This window comes from Phacochoerus africanus, chromosome 5 (assembly GCF_016906955.1).
Source record: "Phacochoerus africanus isolate WHEZ1 chromosome 5, ROS_Pafr_v1, whole genome shotgun sequence".
Classification (NCBI taxonomy): Eukaryota; Metazoa; Chordata; class Mammalia; order Artiodactyla; family Suidae; genus Phacochoerus; species Phacochoerus africanus.
Window position 1 is genome coordinate 17,552,783 of NC_062548.1, and position 21,288 is coordinate 17,574,070.

The 21,288-nt window shown below is 42.8% G+C and overlaps 1 protein-coding gene across 2 annotated transcripts in view; it reads right to left on the reverse strand.

Annotated features, from left to right (window-relative positions):
- The window catches only part of TPST1 (tyrosylprotein sulfotransferase 1), a 109,531-nt gene extending 93,739 nt beyond the window's left edge, over positions 1-15,792 (reverse strand). For both annotated transcript variants that reach the window (XM_047779938.1, XM_047779939.1), the window contains exon 1: positions 15,592-15,792. The gene's annotated coding sequence lies outside the window, so the exon portion shown is untranslated. The remainder of the gene's footprint in view (positions 1-15,591) is intronic.
- Positions 15,793-21,288: the final 5,496 nt, after the last annotated feature.

Genomic DNA, 21,288 nt, shown 5'->3' on the forward strand with positions numbered 1-21,288 from the left:
CCCAGGGTGTTTGTCAAAATAATGAGGCAACTTTTTAATACCACAGCCGTCCACAGTGGCAATAACAACTAGAGCAAGGAATAAATTGATCCAAGGACTTAAAAGGAAAACTAAGGAATAAGATGTACATAGAGGGTTTAGAAGAGCTCCAACATATTTTTAGGAATCCATGCAAATGCCCAGGGAAGACCTAGGAAGGCTCTATTCTATCATCTCTGGCCTACCTTAAAGTTCTATACAAAGAAGTAAAGGTGAAGCCACGGTGTAAACTGCTGGTGCATGAAGGGAGCCACAACACATATAAACATAAACACACACACACACACACAGCCCCTCAACAAGGCTGGGAGACTTATGGGTTCAAGACATTTAAGGAAATCCATCTAATCATTAGCTAACCAAGAAGCAAATTATGCTGAGATTTCAGTGGTTACACAGGACAAAGAGTACAGACTACAGAATTATTCCAAAGAAAGAACAGAACAAACAGCAACAACAAACCCTGGAGATACGGTGATTTCCAGAGTAGCTACATTATATCATTTAAAATGTCTGCTTTTTAGCAAAAACTAAGAGACACACAAAGAAACAAGAAAGTATGATTTGATCTGGCTATAAGCTATGGTGCAGGTCACAGACATGGCTCAGATCCTGAGTTGCTGTGGCTGTTGCATAGACCAGCAGCTGTAGCTCCAATTCAATGGGAACTTACACATGCCATGGGTGTGACCCTAAAAAGCGTGGAAAAAAAAATCTATATAGAAATTATAGAGTTGAAAAGTACAATGATTCAAATGAAAAGTTCACTAGAGGAGCTCAGCAGCAGACTTAAGCTAGCAGAAGTATCTGTAAACTTAAGGGTAAACTGATTTTCCAGTCTGAAGAAGAGAAAGGAAAAAGAATGAACAAAAATGAATCCAGCCTCAGATATGTGGGATATCATCAAGCACACCAAAATATGCAGTATAGAAATCCCAGATGGCGAGAAAGAGGAAAAAATCAGATTAATATAAATAAATGCCTGGAAACACCCTAAATTAAATGAAAAACACTAATCTAAACAACCAAGGAACTAGATGAACACCAAGTAGGATAAAATCAAAGTGAGGAACAGCTGGCCACATTATAATCAAGCTGTCAGAAACCACGGACAGAGAATCTTGAGGGCACCAAGAAAAAAGAAACTCATCACATACAAAACCCTCAGTAAGATAAAGAGCTGGCTTTTCATCAAAAGCACAGAGCCCAGAGACAGGCAGATGACATAGTCACAGTGCTAAAGGAAAAAGACAATCAACCAAGAATTCCATATCCAATAAAACTATTCTTCAAAAAATGAAGGAGAGATTAAGACAGCCCTAGTAAATAAAACCGAAAGAATCCACCACTGGAAGGGCTGCTGTACAAGGAATAAAAGGAGTCCTTAATGCTGAAATGAAAAGACATTAGACAGTAACCCAAATCCATCTGAAGAAATAAACGGTACCAATAAAGATAACTACACAGATAAATACAAAAGGGAGTATAAACACATTTTTGTTTCTAACTCTTTTCCTGTCTTAATTAAAAGAAAACTGCATAAAGCAATAATTATAAAACTGTTGATGGGATTTTAATGTAAAATATTCAGTTTGAATGACAATAAGAACACAAAGAAGGGAGAAATGAAAAGAACTCTATTAAAACAAAGGTTTTTCATACTATTGAAATTGAGTTGGTCTATTAGTCCAAAGTAGACTGCACTAAGATATTAACAGTAATCACCAGGAAAATAAATAAAATCATAATAAAAGAAATAACAAGCTAATTACAATACACACTGGACAAGGACCTACTGTAGAGCACAGAGAACTCCATATTCTGTAATAACCTATTTGGGATAAGAATCTGAAAAAGAATGGATACACACACACACACAACCGAATCACTTTGTTGTATACCTGAAACTAACACAACATTGTAAATCAACTATACTTCACTATAAAATAAGAATGAGTTCCCTGCTGGCTCAGTGGGTTAAGGATCCAGCACTGTCACTGCTGTGGTTTGGGTTGCCTCTGTAGCATGAGTTCAGTCCCTGGTCTGGGAACTTCTACATGAGGTGGGTGTGGGCGAATAATAATAACAACAAAATTAAAAACAAAATACATACTGGAAAATATTTAATACAAAAAAAGGCAGTAATGGAGGAATAGAGAAACCAAAAAGACAAAAGACATAGAGAAAACAAATAGCAGGAGTTCCCATTGTGGCTCAGTGGGTTAAGAACCAGACTAGTATCCATCAGGGTGCAGGTTCCATCCTTGGCCTTGCTCAGTGGGTTAAGGATCAGGTGTTGCTGCAAGCTGTGGTATAGGTTGCAGATGCAGCTTGGCTCTGACCTTGCTGTGGCTGTGGCGTGTTGGCAGCTGCAGCTCTGATTCAACCCCTAGTCCAGGAACTTCCATATGCCGCAAATATGTCTCTAAAAAGAAAAAAGTAAACAAATAGCGAAATTTTTCGATCTTCAACACAAAACCTAATATACCAGTAAACACAGTAAATATAAATGGATTAAACACTCAAGAGGTGAGAACTAACGGCATGGACCAAAACAAAAATCAAAAACAAACATCAACCAAAATATGCTTTCTACAAAACATACTTTAGATTCAAAGACTAAATAAAGGGAAAGCAAAAGGAGGAAAAAAATCTATCCCACACAAACAGTAACCAAAAGACTCAGATACTATGTGATATAAAATAAAAACCGCTACTAGAGACAAGGAACATTTTATAATTTCAAGAGGGAAAATCTGTCAAGAAGTTTTAACAATTATAAACACATCCCCCTAATAACAGGTCCCCCAAACATAACAAGGAACAACTGACAGAACTGAAAGGAAAAATAGACAACTGAACAATAATAGTTGGAGACTTCAGTACTCTACTTTTAATTAATAAGTTGTTTTTATCTAAAACAACCATTCAAAAGATGAGCAAGGAAACAGAAGACTTGAATAATGCTAAAACTAGATCTGGGAATCATCTATAAAACAGTCTAAGCAACAATAGTAGAATACATATTGTTTACTATTTCTTTTTTTGTCTTTTTAGGGCCACACCCACAGCATATGGAGGTTCCCAGGCTAGGGGTTGAATTGGAGCTATAGCCGCTGGCCTACACCGCAGCTCACAGCAACACCGGATCCTTAACCCACTGAGCCAGAGACGTCCTCATGGGTGCTAGTCGAGTTCATGAACTGCCGAGCCACGACAGGAACCCCTATATTGTTTTCAAGTGCACATGTAACATTCTCTAAAATAGGTAATAAAAGAAGTCTGGATAAAGAGTCTCCTTTGTGGCACAGCAGGTTAAGGATCTGGTGTTGTCTCTGTGGTGGTGCAGGTTTGATCCCCAGCCCAGAGCGATGGGTTAAAAGGATCCAGAATTGATGCAGCTGTGGTGTAGGTTATAGCTACAGCTCGGATTCAATCCCTGGCCCGGGAACTTCTATATGCCACAGGTTCAGCCATTATAATTAAAAAGAAAAGAAGGAGAAGTCTCAGAAAATTTAAAGGATCAAAGTCATACAAAGTATATTCTCCAACAACAATGGAATGAAATTAGAAAACAATGACAGGAAAAAAAAAAAGCTTGGGAAATTCACAAAGATATGAAAATAAACACCATTCCTCTAAAAAAATAACCAATGAGTCAAAGAAAAAAATCATAAGGAAAGTTAGAAAATACTTTTGAGATTAAAAACACAAAACTTATGGGATGCAACAAAAGCAACAAAAGCCATGCTATGTGGAAAATTTACAGCTGTAAACATCTGTATTTTTTTTTTTTTTTTAATTTCCTAGTTCCCATCATGGCTCAGTGGTAACAAACCCAACTAGGATCCTTGAGGATACAGGTTCAATCCCTGGCCTCACTCAGTGGATTAAAAATCCAGTGTTGCCATGAGCTGTGGTGTAGATCGCAGATATGACTCAGATCCCAGGTTCCTGTGTCTGTGGCGTAAATGGGCAGCTTTGGCTCTGATTTGACCCCTAGCCTAGGAACTTCCATATGCCACGGGTGTGGCCCTAAAAAGCAAAAAAAAAAAAAAATCTCTTGTAATTCCCATTGTGACATGACAGGATCAGCAGCATTTCCTCAGTGCCAGGACACAGGTTCATCCTGGCAGAGTGAGTTAAAAGATCCAGTGTTGCCACAGGTGCAGTGTAGGCCATAACTGCACTTCAGATCTGACCCCTGGTCTGGGAACTTAATATATCAAGGAATGGCCAAAAAAGAAATTAAACAGAGTTCCCACTGTGGCTCAGTGGTAAAGAACCCAACTAGTATCCATGAGGTCTTGGTTTGATCCCTGGCCTCACTCAGTGGGTTAAGGATCTGGCGCTGCAAACTGCAGTGTAGGTTACAAATGCAGCTTAGATTCAAGCGTTGCTGTGGCTGTGGCAGCTGCAACTCCAATTTGACCCCTAGCTGGATCTTCCATAGGCCTCGAGTGCAGCTCTAAAAATAAATAAATAAATAAAATTTAAAAAGAAATTTTAAAAAAATCTCAACATGTTATACACCATAACTTACATAATGTTATACATCAACTGTATCTGAATTTTTATGAACAAAACAACAACTTAACTGTCCACTTTAAGAAACTAGAAAAACAAACTGAACCCAAAGCCTGCAGGCAGAAGGAAATAATTAGACTATAGTTAAATAAATACAATAGAAAATAATAGAGAAAATCAACAAAACAAAAAGTTGATTCTTTGAAAAGATCAACAGAATTGACAGTCATTTAACTAGACTGAACAAGAACGAAAGAGAAAACACACAAATTACTAAAATCAATAATTACAACCAACTTTACATAAATAAAAATGAATATAAAGGATTATAGGGAATACTATTAACAATTATCACCTAAAAAATTACAAAACCTAAATGAAATGGACAAATTCCTGGGATACACAAAGTACCAAAATCAACTCACAAAGAAGTAATTTGCAAGAGTCCCCATCATGACTCAGTGGTAATGAACCTGACTAATACCCATGAGGATGCAGGTTCAATCCCTGGCCTCACTCACTGGGCTAAGGATCTGGCGTTGCCGTGAGCTGTGATGCAGGCTGGCAGCTGCAGCAGCAATTTGACCCCAACGTGGGAACTTCCATAAGCCACCTGTTCGGCCTTAAAAAGCAAAAAAGGAAGAAGAAGTAATTTGCATAGAGCTATAACAAGTAAAGAAACTGAATTAGTAGTCAAAAACTTCCAACAAAAAAAGGCCTAGGACCAGATGGCTTCACTACTGAATTCTGCAAAACATTAAGAATGAATACCAACCCTTAACAAAATCTTCCAAAATACACAGGAGATTGGAACACTTCCCAACTCATTCTAGGAAGCCAGTTTTCCCTGATTCTAAAACCAGACAAAGACAATACAATAAAACTACAAACAAATGTTTATTACCTAAGAGCAAAAATCTTCAACAAAATACCAACAAGCCAAATCCAACAACATATACAAAGGATCACACACCATGACCAAGTGAGATGTATCCCAGGCATGCAAAGTGATTTCAACATATGAAAATCGATTCATGTCAAAAACCATATTAATAGAACAAAAGGCCAAAAACCACATAATAATCTCAATAGGCACTGAAAAAGCATCTGACAAAATCCAACACTCTTTCATGATAAATACTATGAATAAACTAAAAATAGAAGAGAACATTCTCAACCTGAAAAAGGACATCTAAGAAAACCCACAACTAGCATCACATTTAACAATTCCCTCTAAGATCAGGAAAAAGACAAACCATCCGCTCTCACCATTCCTACTCAGTATCATACAGGAGATTCTACTCAGGGCAATTAGGCAAGAAAAATGAAAAAAGCATCACAATTAGAAGGAAGAAGTAAGATTATCTCTCTTCAGAGATGACATATCACGTATAAATAATACCCTAATAAATCACTAAAAAACTATCAGAACTATTAAAAGAGTTCCATATGGCTTTAAGATACAAGCCTAACATAAAGAATTCAATTAGGAGTTCCCATTATGGCTCAGCAGAAATGAACCCAACTAGTACCCATGAGGACGTGGGTTAGATCCCTGGCCTCGCTCAGTGAGTTAAGGATCTGGTGTTGCTGTGAGCTGTGGTGTATGTCACAGAAGCAGCTCCAATCTGGCATTGCTGTGGCTGTGATGTAGGCTGGCAGCTGCAGCTGACTCAGCCCCTATCCTGGGAACTTCCATATGCCATAGGTGCAACCGTAAAAAATAAAATAAATTTTAAAAACATGCTAACTGAAAGAAACCAATAACAAAGGACTACATAGTATCTGATTATGTTTACATGAAATGTCCAAGAGAGAAATCTATATAGAGAGGAAAAACAGATTAGCAGTTGCCTAGGGATGGAGAAGAGGACAAGTGGGAAAGTTGGGGGTGATGGGTAAGGAGTGTGCAGGTTCTTGAAAATGTTCTTAAACTGATTATAGTAATAAGGGTTGCACAACTCTAAATATGCTAAAAAATTTTTACACATTAAATGAATAAATATATAGTATGTGAATTACAGCTTAATAAAGCTGCTACCAAAAAAAAAAGAAAGAAAAAAAATGTAGTCTGGGACCTACACACTAAACTTTTTAGGGCAATTGCCTACTAAAATAGAAGGCTTTTTTAAGTTGAAGTGTACTTGACTTACAACGTGATTTTTTTTTTTTTTAATCTTTTTGCTATTTCTTTGGGCCGCTCCCGCGGCATAAGGAGGTTCCCAGGCTAGGGGTCAAATCGGAGCTGTAGCCGCCGGCCTACACCAGAGCCACAGCAACTCGGGATCCAAGCCGCGTCTGCAACCTACACCACAGCTCACGGCAACACCGGATCGTTAACCCACTGAGCAAGGGCAGGGAACGAACCCGCAACCCCATGGTTCCTAGTCGGATTCGTTAACCACTGCGCCACAACGGGAACTCCCTACAATGTGATATTAATTTTAGGTGTACAACGCAGTGATTTAATATTTTTATACATTACAAAATGATCACTACCATAAGTTATCAGCTATCACCATACAAAGTTATTAAAATACTATTATTTCCTATGCTGTACATTACACCTACATGATTTATTTTATAACTGGAAGTTTGTAACTCCTCATCTCCCCCTACAAAATAAAAGACCTAAATAGGATCCAGGATCTCCTAACAAAGTATCAAAAATGTGCAGGATACAATCAAAAGTCATTCACCATACCAAGAACCAGGAAAATCACAACTTGAATAGATAAAGACGATTAACACCAAGATGAATCAGATGTTGGAATTATCTGACAAGAATTTTAAAGCAGCCATCATGCTTTAATGAGCAGTAAGATATACTCCTGAAACAAATGACAAAATAGCAAACCTTACCAAAGAAAAAGAAGATACAGGAAAAAAAAGATGGAAGTTAGAGAACTGAAAAATACAATAGCAAAACAAAAGCTCACTGGATGGGCTCAACAGCAGAATGACAGAAATTGAAGAAACACTGTAAATCAACCATAATTTTAAAAAAGGAAAATAAAAAGAATATGACAGAAGAATGAGTGAACTTGAATTGCAATAGGAATTACCCAACCTGAACAACAGAGAAAAAAATAGTTCAAAAGAAAAAAGGAAGAAGAGGAGGAATGGAGTTCCCGTCGGGGCTCAGCAGTAACCAACCCAACTAACTATCCAGTACAGCCCTAAAAAAAAAAAAAAAAAAAAAAAGGAGAAGGAAAAGGAAAGAGAAGGAAGAGAAATGAGAAGAAGAGGAAGAAGGCCTCCTGCCTTGGAGGACAATAACAAAGGACCTAACTTTTTGTTTGGTATTTTTTTTTGTTTTCTTTTTTTTGTCTTTTTGCCTTCTCTAGGGCTGCTCCCTTGGCATATGGAGGTTCCCAGGCTAGGGGTCTAATCGGAGCTGTAGCCGCTGGCCTACACCACAGCCACAGCAACGCCAGATCCAAGCCGCATCTACAACCTACATCATAGCTCACAGCAACGCCAGATCCAAGCCGCATCTACAACCTACATCATAGCTCACAGCAACGCCGGATCCTTAACCCACTGAGCAAGGCCAGGGATCGAACCCACAACCTCATGGTTCCTAGTCAGATTGGTTAACCACTGAGCCACAATGGGAACTCCCGGTTTTCACTTTTTTTAAGGCCGCAGCTACAACATATGGTAGTTCCTGGGCCAGGGGTCAAATCAGAGCTGGAGCTGGGGCCTACATCACAGCCACAGCCACAATAGATCTTTAAACCACTGAGCAAGGCTAGAGATCAAACCCATATCCTCATAGAGATGTCAGGTCCTTAACCCAATGGACCACAATGGGAACTCCAAAAGATCTACCATTTGTGTCATCAGTCACAGAAAGAAAGAGTGGGGCTAAAAAATTATTCTAAGAAATAGCTGAAAACATCCCAAATTTGGCAAATGACATTAACCTATGTTTTAGGAAGCAAGAGAAGGATACACCCAAAGAAATTCATGCTGAGGCACCATAATTAAACTGAAAACTGAAAGCAAAGAAAAAGCCTTTAATGCAGCAAGAGAGAAAGGATACATTTGCTATAGGGGAACACAAACCCAATAACAGAAGATTTCTCATCTGAAATCATGAGGGTCTGAAGGAAGGAGCATATTTTTCAAATGCTGAAAGTAAAGACCAGTCACCCACAAATTCTACTAAGAGCTGAATTTTAAGAAAACTAAAAAAACAAACAAAAAAACCAAACAGGAGTTCCCACTGTGGTACAAGAGGATCAGCAGCGTCTCTGTAGCATTAGGACACACATTCGATCCCTGGCCCAGCACAGTGGGCTAAAGGATCTGGTGTTGCCACAGCTCAGGCGTAGATCACAACTACCACTCGGATCCCTGGCCCAGGAATCCATAGGTGGCAGGGCAGCCCGTCGCCACCCCCAAAAATAAAAGAAGAAAGAAAAGAAAGAAAGAAGGAGAGGGAGGGAAAGAGAAAAAAGCAAATAACTCTACATTTTATGTCTTAGTTCTGAGGAATTATAAAACATGACATCAATATATGAGCAACTACAAGTTTTTCCTATTACAAAATTTTCCCCTCGCCCTCACCAATGCAATTCACAAAGGTAGATAACTTTACTGCATATTCCCTACTTCCTTTACTTCTCTAAATTAAAAGGCAATAGTTCTAGAGTTCCTGCTGTGGGGCAGTGGGTTAAGAATCCAAATGAAGTAGCTCAGGTCTCTGCAGAGGTGCAGGTTTGATCCCCATACTTGCCCGGTGGGTGAAAGGATCCAATGCTGCCACAGCTGTAGCACAGGTGGCAGCTGCAGCTCAGATTCAATCCCTGGCCCTAGCCCAGGACGTTCCATATGCCTCGGGTGAGGCCGTTAAAAAAAAAGTAATAGTTCTGCCACTGTTCTAGATCGTTTATCAATTTGACACTTTTTGTTCTAGTTAAAAATTCCAAAATTCTAGTTAAAATGAGAGCTATTTGTTTAAAAAAGATACATGCACCTAGAACAGAACCCTGCAGCCACTACCCCCCACCACCACCACTGCCAAGTACAAAACGGAGCAGCTAATGATTAGGACAATGAAGTCACCAATTTGGTGTCTGATGCATAATCCTGAGTTGTTTTACAGATACCATAACTGCCACCGGAGGGGAAAAGCTAACTGCATGATGACCAGTCTGTTGCCATGACATAAGCTGTTCCAACCTGAGCACTACTAAATCTATGGCTACTACGATTCTAAGAACCGGCCTCAAGAGAATAGGATTAGCATTACTGCTCAAAATAATGTATATCTTTGTGGGATTCAAAAGAATTGTAGCTTGCTTTGCCCTTATATGTTAAGCTGGCAACTAAAATAGTCAGCAAAGAGATGCTACAGACCCATGTTGATATCTCCCACCCTGAGAATAGGGCACCCTATGTCAGCATGAAGAAGTTACAGAAGACACACCTTTGCCCTCAAGTCCATAGAAATAGGATGATGTCCTGACAAGTAGGGATTTGTAAGCAGCTCTTTGCAGGAAATCACCCTCAGCAGGAAACCCCTCTTCTTGTCACTTTAGCAAAGCTGTACTGTAACTTTTATTTATTTTATTTTACTTTTTTTTTGTCTTTTTGCTTTTTCTAGGGCCCCTTCCTCGGCATACTGAGGTTCCCAGGCTAGGGGTCTAATCGGAGCTGTAGCCGCCGGCCTACACCAGAGCCACAGCAACACTGGGATCCGAGCCACATCTGCAACCTACACCATAGCTCACGGCAACGCCGGATCCTCAACCCACTGAGCAAGGGCAGGGATCGAACCCGCAACCTCATGGTTCCTAGTCAGATTCGTTAACCACTGTGCCACGACAGGAACTCCTGAATTGTAACTTTTAAACCAGGCACCCCATGCTCTACACATCTACCACCCAGGCACAACTTTCAAATCTTTTTTTTTTTTTTTCTTTTCATTTTTGGCCACCCAGCAGCATATGGAGTTCCCCCTGGTCTAGAGATCAGATCAGAGCCATAGTTGCAACCTAAGTCTAAGCCACAGCTGCAGCAACACCGAATCCCCAACCCACTGTGCTGTGCTGTGCTGGGGATAGAATCTGAATCCCTGTGCCCACAAGATGCCACTGATTCTGTTGTACCACAGCAGGAACTCCCAACTTTCAAATCTTTTAATCACATAATACCTTGCCTAACTTGTCAGTTCTTTCCATAGAGCAAAGAAATAGAAACGAAGAATAAGTAATTAACAGATGACCAGATCTCTTCTCGGCTTCCCCTTCAGTATCTCCCAAACTGTACAACTAAACTGTGTGAACAAGACAACATCTAAAGGAAGTTGCCAAGGGGTTGACAAGCCTGCACACAAGTCTGCACACAAATGGCCCCCATCTCAATGATTAAGTGAGCTCAATTCCCTGTTTCCCTTTAAAACCTTTCACGGCCAAGCAGAATCTTCAGAGATGGGTCTGTGGGGGATGTTGAGTCCACCATCTCCCCAGATTGCTGGTATTCTAATTAAAGGCAACTTTTCTATCATCATCTAGAGTACTGATCAATCTGAGTACTGATTTTGTAAGTAGTGAGCAGCAGGACCCGATTCATTTGATAACATGCCTCAACCATATGAAATAAAACCTATTTTAAACAATATCTGCTAAAGAGGAAGGCTGAATGCACTTCTATAATACCGTCATAGCTTAACCATCTTAAAAGCCAAAGCATAAGAGCAAATGGATTTCTCTGAATCCAATCTGATTTATAAAGAGTGTGTGTGATTTTATTTTATTTTATTTTGTCTTTTGTCCTTTTAGGGCCGCACCCACAGCATAGAGAGGTTCCCAGGCTAGGGGTCTAATCAGAGCTACAGCTGCCAGCCTATTCCACAGTCACAGTAATGTGGGATCCAAGCCACATCTGCGACCTACACCACAGCTTAGGGCAACGCTGGATCCTTAACCCACTGAGCAAGGCCAGGGATTGAACCTGAAACCTCATGGTTCCTAGTCAGATTCGTTTCCACTGCACCACAGCAGGAACTCCAAGTATGTGTGCGTTTAAAACAAGAATGACTGTGCAAGTATGACTAGTGACCTGTTAAGCACCCAAAAAGGAAACAGCTGGTCAGCTTGCAAAACTGTGAATTCAAGAGATGTTTTATATTATTTACCAACGGATTCATTCAACCAATTTTTTTGCTTGGCTGCACCAGCGGCATGTGGAAATTCCCCAGCCAGGCATCAAACATGCACCACTGCAATAACCAGAACCATGGCAGTGACAATGCCAGATCCTTAATCTACTGCACCACAGGGGAACTCCCTATTCCATCAATTTTTATCAAGTTTCTAAAATATACCATGTACTATGCAAGGCAGTGATGAAAAGATAAATAAGGCATTATGATAATATTAGAAGTATTATAGAGTAGCATATACTAGGTCTTCATCCTTGGTTCCCGACATAGAGTCCCTAAAACCCTTGGAATTTCTTGATGGGGTGAGAACATCATCTTTTGTTACCCATAATAAGGCCCTTTCAACCATATCTGGGAAGATGGGGGCTGGCTGCCAGAGGAACCAATGCCTGACCTCTGGAAAGGGGAAAAAAGCTAGACTGAGCTCATCACCAGTGGCTAAGGATTTAATCAAGCTACAGACTGAGCTCATCACCAGTGGCTAAGGATTTAATGAAGCCCCCATAAAAACTCTAAATAAACGGGTTGAGAGGGCTTTCAGGGTGGTGCTGAAAGGATGAGGTGCTGGGAGGATGGTGAGCCCAGAGAAGGCATGGAAGCTCCATACCCGTCCCACACCCCTTGCCCTATGCATCTTTTTCCTTTGGCTGTTCCTGAGTTGGAGCCTTTATAATAAATGGGTAATGGTAAACAAAGAGCTTTGGAGAACTATTCTACCAAATTACTGGCCTGAGGAAGGAGCTGTGGAGGCCTCAATTTATAGTCGGTTGGTCAGAAGTGCTGGTTACATCCTGGGTCTAGTGCCTGGTGTCTGAAGTTGGGGGGAGTCTTGCGAGACTGAGCCCTTAATCTGGGGGGTCTGTAGCAAGTCCGGGTAGTAATAATAAAGTTGAATGGTCCAGAGAGTTGAAGAACTGCTTAACGTAAGGGGAAACACTATATATTTGGTGTCAACAGAAATGTGAGTAGCGTAAGAAACAGCAGTTTACCTTTAGACATAATCCCGAAATCTCAAGGAAGTCCTAGTCATGAGAAAAATGAGCTCATGAGAAATAACTTAGATAAAATGTGGTAAGTACTGTGGTAGGTACATGTACAAAATTTCAGGAAAGTAAGCAACTAACCATGCCAATGAAAGTGACATTTATGCTGATTTTTAAAGGATGAGCTAAATGCCATTTACAGTTCCTCAGGGCTCTCATTCCCTCTTGAAGCTCTCAGCCCAGTTCTCAGCCCCAGCTGTATATTACCGCCATATGAGAAGCACTTTTTAAATGAAAATGTCTGGCCCCACACCAGACCAACAGAATTAGAATCTCTGCTAGGTCCTGATCCCCTCATCCTAAACTTTAATAAAAGTTCCCCAAGTGGTTTTAAAGTAGTACCTGGGTTAAAAATTACTGACTCTGTTCAAGAAAAACATAACCCAGGCCTCAACCAATCTTTTGGCAATGAGGGGAGAAAGAAAACGATTTCAATAGGAACAAAAGGATCCATGATAGACGTAACGCTAGGAGAGAAGAAGAGGATTCTAAGGTTTCTAGGGTGAAGACCTTAAAATAGGAAGAGTGTTTATGGATGTGTTTGAGGCAGCTATGAGCAAGCAGAGGGAAGAGAAAAGAAAAAATAACCAAGTTTGAAGTACTGAGCACCCAAATAGAGCTATCCTACAGACAGACAAAAACTAGAAACACCTGAAGTTCAAGAAAAATGGGGACTGAATATACATCTTTGAAAACCATAAATACACAGGTGCTACCTGAAGTCATGAAGAGAAGTGTAAACACACAAGGAAATCAGAAGACAGAGAAAAGAACAGAAATCGAAACCCTAAGGAAGACCACATTAATCTGAGGGGAAGCACATCAAGGGAACGTTTTTTATTTGTTTTGGATGCTGCAAACTGAGCATGTGTGCTGGCTGCGACAAACATGAGAATATAGAATATGAAAGATGTTAGCCTTAGAAAGAAGGACCCTCCTTCTCTGATGAAAGCAGCTCAGAAATCAAATAGGTATAATACACAGGAAAATGACAGACTCTTAAGAAATCAGGACTGATGCCCAGCAATTTCTTCTGTGAAGTAGGAGGCAAAATAAGCCATGCAGAGAAGTCAGGAGTAGGACAAAGAGAGGAAGGAGAATGGTCAAAATCCACAGACAGCCATTTAGGTTTGGGTACATAAAAGGAACCCAGGGGATAAGTCAAAGCATCTCCAGGCAGTGCGAGTAAAGTCGGGATCGGAACTTTAGAGCAGCACCAGAAGCTCAGTTACATGACTTCCTCCAGCCTGCCATGGAGATCCCAGGAGCAGAAAAAGCCAAACTGTTTGATTCATCCAGGCTTGGAAACCATCAGAGCAAATGTGGCAAGAGTGGCTTGAAACCGGTAATAGTGCTTTTATAAATTTAAAAAGTCAAACTTATTTTACTCTTTTTAAAAACTGGCTATAGCTATTTCCTCTGATAGCCAAAAAGGAGGAGGAGGGTGTGTGGCCAATTCCTCCTTCCCTCTTAGAGAACCTGTCAGAACATCCATGCCTAAACATTCTAGATCCCTTCAACAGTTGATTCCAAGAAATCTAAGCCTGATTCCCCCAGGCTCTTAAAGGATGAAAATTCACTGCAGCCCTTAACTTTCCAGCTGGAAATAAAGACCTGAAACACTGCTTACAACCAATACTGCTTCAATTAGGAGGGAGGGGCTCTTTCTTCCCTAAAAATAAAAGTTCAGGAAACACTGTAGATGGGGAGCGGGGGTTAAGAGAGCAGTTACATTGCAAACCCCGTTAAGAATCTTTTACAAAGCCAGTTAATATTATACATGACACAAATATAGAATTCAGTTCTTCAGGATGAATGCAGTGCGTAAATAACTGATAATTTAATCTCTTCATCACACTTGGAGTTCACAAATTCGTCCTGCCATCTCCTACACCACTCTTAAGGTAGGTAGATGCATCAATCCCATTTGAATACTGAACCACCATATGGAGAGTACCAAGGTCTGGAAAGAGGACGAGGGTAACCCGCGTGAGCACCTACCACGTACCAGCCCTACTGTGTGCCAGACTCTGGGCAAGACACTTTACATCCTAGGGGTGCAGTTCATTTTAAAGACGAATTAAGATGTTAACAGCCACAGATCGGCATTAAGGAGAGTAGGAGCATCTGAAGGTTTAAGTGTAAAGGAAAAAGAAATGTTAGCGACGGTGGTTAACGAGAAAGTGAAGGGAGAAGAGGCGAGTTGGGAAAGGAAGGCATCTGGGAGCAAAAGGGCAAAACCCAGGGGCACATGGCGTGCTGGTGGGGGTGGGAGGGCGCGAGTGAAATGTAGAGAGGACGCGGTGTAGAGGGACAAGGATAGGGTGAGTCCGAGCAAGGGAAGCCCGGGCAGAGGTGAGGGCAGAGGTCGATCCGGAGGGGCCTGGGCATCTCATCCTCGGAAGGCGCCCCGACGGACTGCGGGGGCTGGGAACCCCTGCCGGCCCTGGGAAAGGGAGGAGAAGCAGGGAGGGGGCGGGAGAGGGCGCGAGGCCGACCGCGGCGGGGGCAAGCCAGGCGACGGGGAAGCCCAAGACCCGGAAAGGCCGGCGTGGGGGGCAGGCGTGCGGGAGCAGGCGGCCGGCCCGGCTGGGACGCGGGACTCCGCGTTAGGAGGTTGGGGGGCGGGGGGGCTGGACAACTGCCCGGGAGCGGAGGGGAGATGTGCGGGCCGGAACGACTAGGGCCGAGGGACGCCAGGACAGAAGTGACCGGGACAAGGAGCCAGGTGGGTGACGGCGGCGGGAGGACAGCGGGGCCGGGACGGCGTTCCGAGCGGAGCCGCAGCGAGCGCGGCGTCCCCCTTACCTGGGATGAGTGAGGAGCCGCCACGCCGCCTCCCCAGCATCCTGGGCTCAGCCGCTTCTCCCACCGCCCTAGGTGGGGGCCATTCCGCCCACCTCGGGAGCCTGCCCTCACCGCCAGGAGCCAGCGGCTGCCAGCCCGGCCCGGCCCCGCGGAGCAGCGCCGACGCGACCCGCGCCCGCGGCCGCCTCAGCAGCGACTCCCGCTGTCGCCGCTTCAGTGCCTGCCTCCAGCCCCCCAGGCGGGCGCGGGATCACACGCGTGCGGCGATTGGCTGACGGGCGCCCGGCCCCGGCGATGTGTCGGCCTCTCTGATTCGTGAGTTCCTCTGGCTGCCCTTCGAGGGGGGCGGGGCTCGGCCTCGCGCCAGGTCCAGCAGGCGCTGAAGGGCAGGGTGGGTCTGACGTGGGGGCGGCTGGAGCGGCCGTGCGTCCCCGCGTGTGCGCGCCCCCCGCGGGGTTCCGGGGCCGCCACCTGCCTGAGCAGGTTGTTACCGAGCAACGGTGCGCGCGACCTAGACGGAGGGGAGCAGCGGACAGGTGGCGGTCCACGCATCCCCACCCCCCCAACGTGGGTGGCCCTCATTCTTGAAACCCTGAGACCAGACAAGAGAACGGGTTTTTCCAAGAACCACCCCCATTGTTTGTCCCTGATTCGAATCAAATTCGCACATTACATTCCACACCAAAGTGTAAATGAGTGATTGTAGGTTCTGTCTCCATCACAGGAGCGAGAAACTGATACTTGAAACAAGTGAAAACTAGTAAAGGAGAAAAGGGCAAAGAGCAGGGAATTGGGAAAGGGCTGAAATTTCACAACTAAAAAATAACTGTTAGGGAGTTCCCTGTTGTGGCGCAGTGGTTAACGAATCCCGACTAGGAACCATGAGGTTGCTGGTTCTATCCCTAGTCTCGCTCAGTGAGTTAAGGATCCCGAGCTTCGGTGAACTGTGGTGTAGGTCGCAGATGCGGCTCAGATCCCACATTGCTGTGGCTCTGGCATAGGCTGGTGTCTGCAGCTCCAATTAGACCCCTAGCCTGGGACCGTCCATATGCCGCAGATGCAGCCCTAAAAAGACAAAAAAGACCAAAAAAATAAAATTACAATTAAAAATAACTGTTGGAGTTCCCATCTTGGCTCAGTGGAAAGGAATCTGACTAGGAAGCATGAGGTTGCCGGTTAGATCCCTGGCCTGGCTCAGTGGGTTAAGGATCCAGCTTTGCAGTAAGCTGTGGTGTAGGTGGCAGACCTGGCTGGGATCTAGCTGTTGCTGTGACTGTGGCTGGCAGCTGTAGCTTTAATTAGATCCCTAGCCTGGGAACCTCCTTATGCCCCATGCAGCTCTAAAAAAAGCGAAAAACAAAAAAACCCACTGTTCATGTTCACAATTCATTCCTACAGGTATATCCACACTGGGATCTCTCAGCAATTAATTCAGCTCTATGAACGTAGATTTGAAAAAGCTCAGGAATATAACAGCTATGTTCAAAATTCCTGTCTACCATCTTAAAATGAGTTTTGTATTCTATAGGATAAGTTCTGTAGAATATGTATCTCGGAGAGTTGCTATAAAGAGCAAGTGAGGTTGAAGCTCCCGTCATGGCTCAGTGGTTAACAAATCCGACTAGGAACCATGAGGTTGTGGGTTCGATCCCTGACCTTGTTCAGTGGGTTAAGGATCCAGCATTGCCCAGAGCTGTGGTGCACAGTAATTCATAGTAGCCAATAAAGTAAAAACAATCCAGGTGTCCAACAATTGCTTAAAGGATAAGTACATATGGCATATCCATTCAGTGGAATACTCTTCAGCCATAAAAAGGAATGAAGTTCTGATATATGCTATAATGGGAATGTGTCTTGAAAATATCATGCTAAGTGAAAGAAGTCAGTCACAAAAGACTACATATGATATGAGTACATTTGTTTGAAATGCCCACAGTAGGCAAATTCATAGAAAAAGCAAGTACATTAGTGGATGCCTTGCGCTGAGAGGGTTGGGGAAAAATGCGAAGTGATTGCTAATGGCTATGGGATTTTTTTTTTTTTTGAGGGGGAGCGATTGATGAAAATATTCTAAAATTGACTGGTGATAGTTGCACATTCTGTGAATATCCAGAAGGAAAAAAAAAAAATCATTGACGTCTGTGCTTAAAGTAGGTGAATTGCAGAAGTTCCCCTCGTGGCTCAGTGGGTTAGAACCCAACTAGTATCCATGAGGATGAGGATGCGGGTTTGATCCCTGGCCTTAGTGGGTTAAAGATCCGACCCACAAGCTGCAGTGTAGGTCACAGATGCAGCTCAGATCTGGTATTGCTGTGGCTGTGACGCAAGCCAGCAGCTGTAGCTGCGATTTGACCCCTAGCCTGGGAGCTTCCACATGCTGCAGGTACAGCATTGAAAAAAAAAAAAAAAAAGCAGGTGAATTGTATGGCATGTAAATTTTATCTTAATAAAGCTGCTATTTTAAAAAAAGAGCAAATAAGTTAACAAAACTCTGAAAGCCCTGGGCTATGGTGCTGCTCTAAGGACATAGACTCAGTATATCCGTTTTCTCTTTATTGGTTTGGCAAAACCTTAAAAGCAATTTGATCTGAGGAAATTTAAAGAAATATCCACCATGAGATTTCCTTTGGAACATTTAAATCAAATGAAGAAGATGATCTGATTTGACCCAAGCTGCTCGGGAGCAACAGAAATGGACCACTAGGATTATAAACCTCATCAAAAGAAAATGAGCAACATCAGGCAGTGGTGCTGGGTAAACCTGACAGCCCCATGCAAATCAACGAAACTGTAACACACCCCCACACCATGCACAAAAATAAATTCAAAGTGGCTTAAAGACTTAAACATAAGACAAGACGCCATCAAACTTCTAGAAGAGACCATGGGCAAAACATCTCTGACATCAACCTTAAAAATGTTTTCTCAGGTCAGTCTCCCAGAGCAACAGAAATAAAAGCAAAAAGAGACCAATGGGACCTAATCAAACTGACAAGCTTTTGCACAGCAAAGGAAACCAAAAAGACAACTTACAGAATGGGAGAAAATTGTTTCAAATGATGCAACTGACAAGAGTTTAATCTCTAAAATATGCAAACAACTTATACAACTCAACAGCAAAAAAGCCAACAACCTGATGGAAAAATGGGCAAAAGTCCTGAATAGACATATTTCTCCAAGGAAGACATACAGATGGCCAACCAGCACATGAAAAAATGCTCAACATCACTGATTATTAGAGAAATGCAAATCAAAACTACCACGAGATACCACCTCACATCTCACACTTATCATTATAAGTCCACAATAACAAATGCTAGAGGGGGTGTGGAGAAAAGGGAACCCTCCTGCACTGTTGGTGGGAATGTAAGCTGGTACAACCACTATGGAGATCAGTATGGAGGTAACTTAGAAAACTAAATATAGAACTACCATATGACCCAACAATCCCACTCTTGGGCATATATCCAGACAAAACTTCCCTTGAAAAAGACACATGCATCCGTATGTTCATTGCAGCACTATTCGCAATAGCCAAGACATGGAAACAACCTAAATGTCCATCAACAGATGAATGGATTAAGAAGATGTGGTATATATACACAATGGAATACTACTCAGGCATAAAAAAGAACAAAACAATGCCACTCACAGCAACATGGATGGAACTAGAGACTCTCATACTAAGTGAAGTAAGTCAGAAAGAGAAAGATAAATACTATATGATATCACTTATATCTGGAATCTAATAAACGGCACAAGTGAACCTTTCCACAGAAAAGAAAATCATGGACATGGAGAACAGACTTGTGGTTGCCGAGGGGGAGGGTGAGAGAGAGGGAGCTTGGGGTAAATAGATGCAAACTATTGCCTTTGGAATGGATAAGCAATGAGATCCTGCTGTATAGCACTGGGACCTATCTCTAGTCACTTATGATGGAGCCTGATAATGTGAGAAAAAGAATGTATATATGTATGTGTGACTGGGTCACCTTGCTGTACAGTAGAAAATCCACAGAACACTGTAAACCAAGTATAATGGAAAAAATAAAAATCATTTAAAAAAGAAAAAAAATGAGCAACATCAGGAGGGAGAAAGCAAGAGGAAAGGGAAAGGAGACAGCATTCCACTGGCTGATTCTAGCACCAGAGGGCTGCACGCAGTCATTTAACTGGTTGGTTTTTGGTTTTGTTTTTGTTTTTTTGGCTGCACCTGCGGCATGTGGAAGTTCTCAGGCCAAGGACTGCATCCAAGCCACAGCAGCCACCTACACAGCTTCGGCAAAGCTGGATCCTTAACCCACTGCACCTCAGCAGGAACCCCTTAACCAGTCTTTTAGTATTAAGTAAGAAGTGTATCCCATTCCATTTCCTGCATTCTAGACCCCTTCAGAGAAAAATAGCTCACCGTGCCCTGAGGAATCTTGAAGCCACAGCCAGCACCATGGGGAGCATTAATCCCTTAAACACAGCCTCTGCCAGCCTCTCTCCAAAAGCCAGATATGCAGCTCTCTGAGATGACCTTCACAATGCTCAGAAAATACTTTGCTTACCTACAAGACCTGGGGGAAAAAATAATAATAATAATAACCCATGGCAGGATGTCTCCCTGAGCAAGACAGCTTCATGTGGGCCAGGGACCACACTGTCTGTAAAACACAGACCCAGGAGTTCCCATTGTGGCTCAGTGGGTTAGAACCCGACTAGTATCTATGAGGATTCGGGTTTGATTCCTGGTTCAGTGGGTTAAAGGATCCGGCCTTGCCACAGACTGCATGGTAGGTTGCAGTTGAGGCTCGGATCTGGCCTTTCTGTGGCTGTGGCGTAGGCCTGCCGCCAGAGCTCTGATTCAGCCACTAGTCTGGGAACTTCCATATGCTGCAGGTGCAGACCAAAAAAATAAATTGATTAATTAAATTAAAAAACACAAAAAGCAGCCCCAACTAGTAGCCGATTGATCTGAAGCAAAGCTCAGGGTCGTATGAGAACAAGTTTTTCTGCTTTCTAAATCTACCCCCAACCCATATAGCACATGTTAAGAAAAAAAAAAAAAAAAAAGACTGAAATACTCGTAAGTGAAAAGAACAGAATTAAAAACAGTGTATTTAAATTGTATTTTTTCAGGTACACACAGGCACTGCATGCATGCTTGTGGTTTTCAGAGACAAGCTCCCAAAAGATGCCCAGTGGTTAACTGGCACAGTGGCTGTTTCTGGGAGGGAATCTGAGGGATTTGGGCACAGAAGTGGGAAAGATATTTGTTTTTCACTATAGTACTTTTAGGCACTTTATGCAGTGTTGTGCCCTGTGCTTGGATTACCTATTTAAAATGAATAAATACATTTTTTTTTCCTTTTTTAGGGCTGCACCCATGGCATATGGAAGTTCCCAGGCTAAGGGTCAAATCAGAGCTGCAGCTGCCAGCCTCCACTACAGCCACAGCAATGCAGGATCCAAGCCAGATCTGCAACCTACACCACAGCTCACGGCAACACCGGATCCTTAACCCACTGAGCGAGGCCAGGGATCGAACCCACATCCTCATGGATACTAGTCAGGTTCATTGCCGCTGAGCCACAACGGGAACTCCAATTCCATGAGTTTTGCATAGAATACAAATACTTGGAACACTCTGGATCTATTCCACCGCCCCCCCCCCCCAGCTTTACAAACTCTTCCGAGTGATCAGCTCAGACA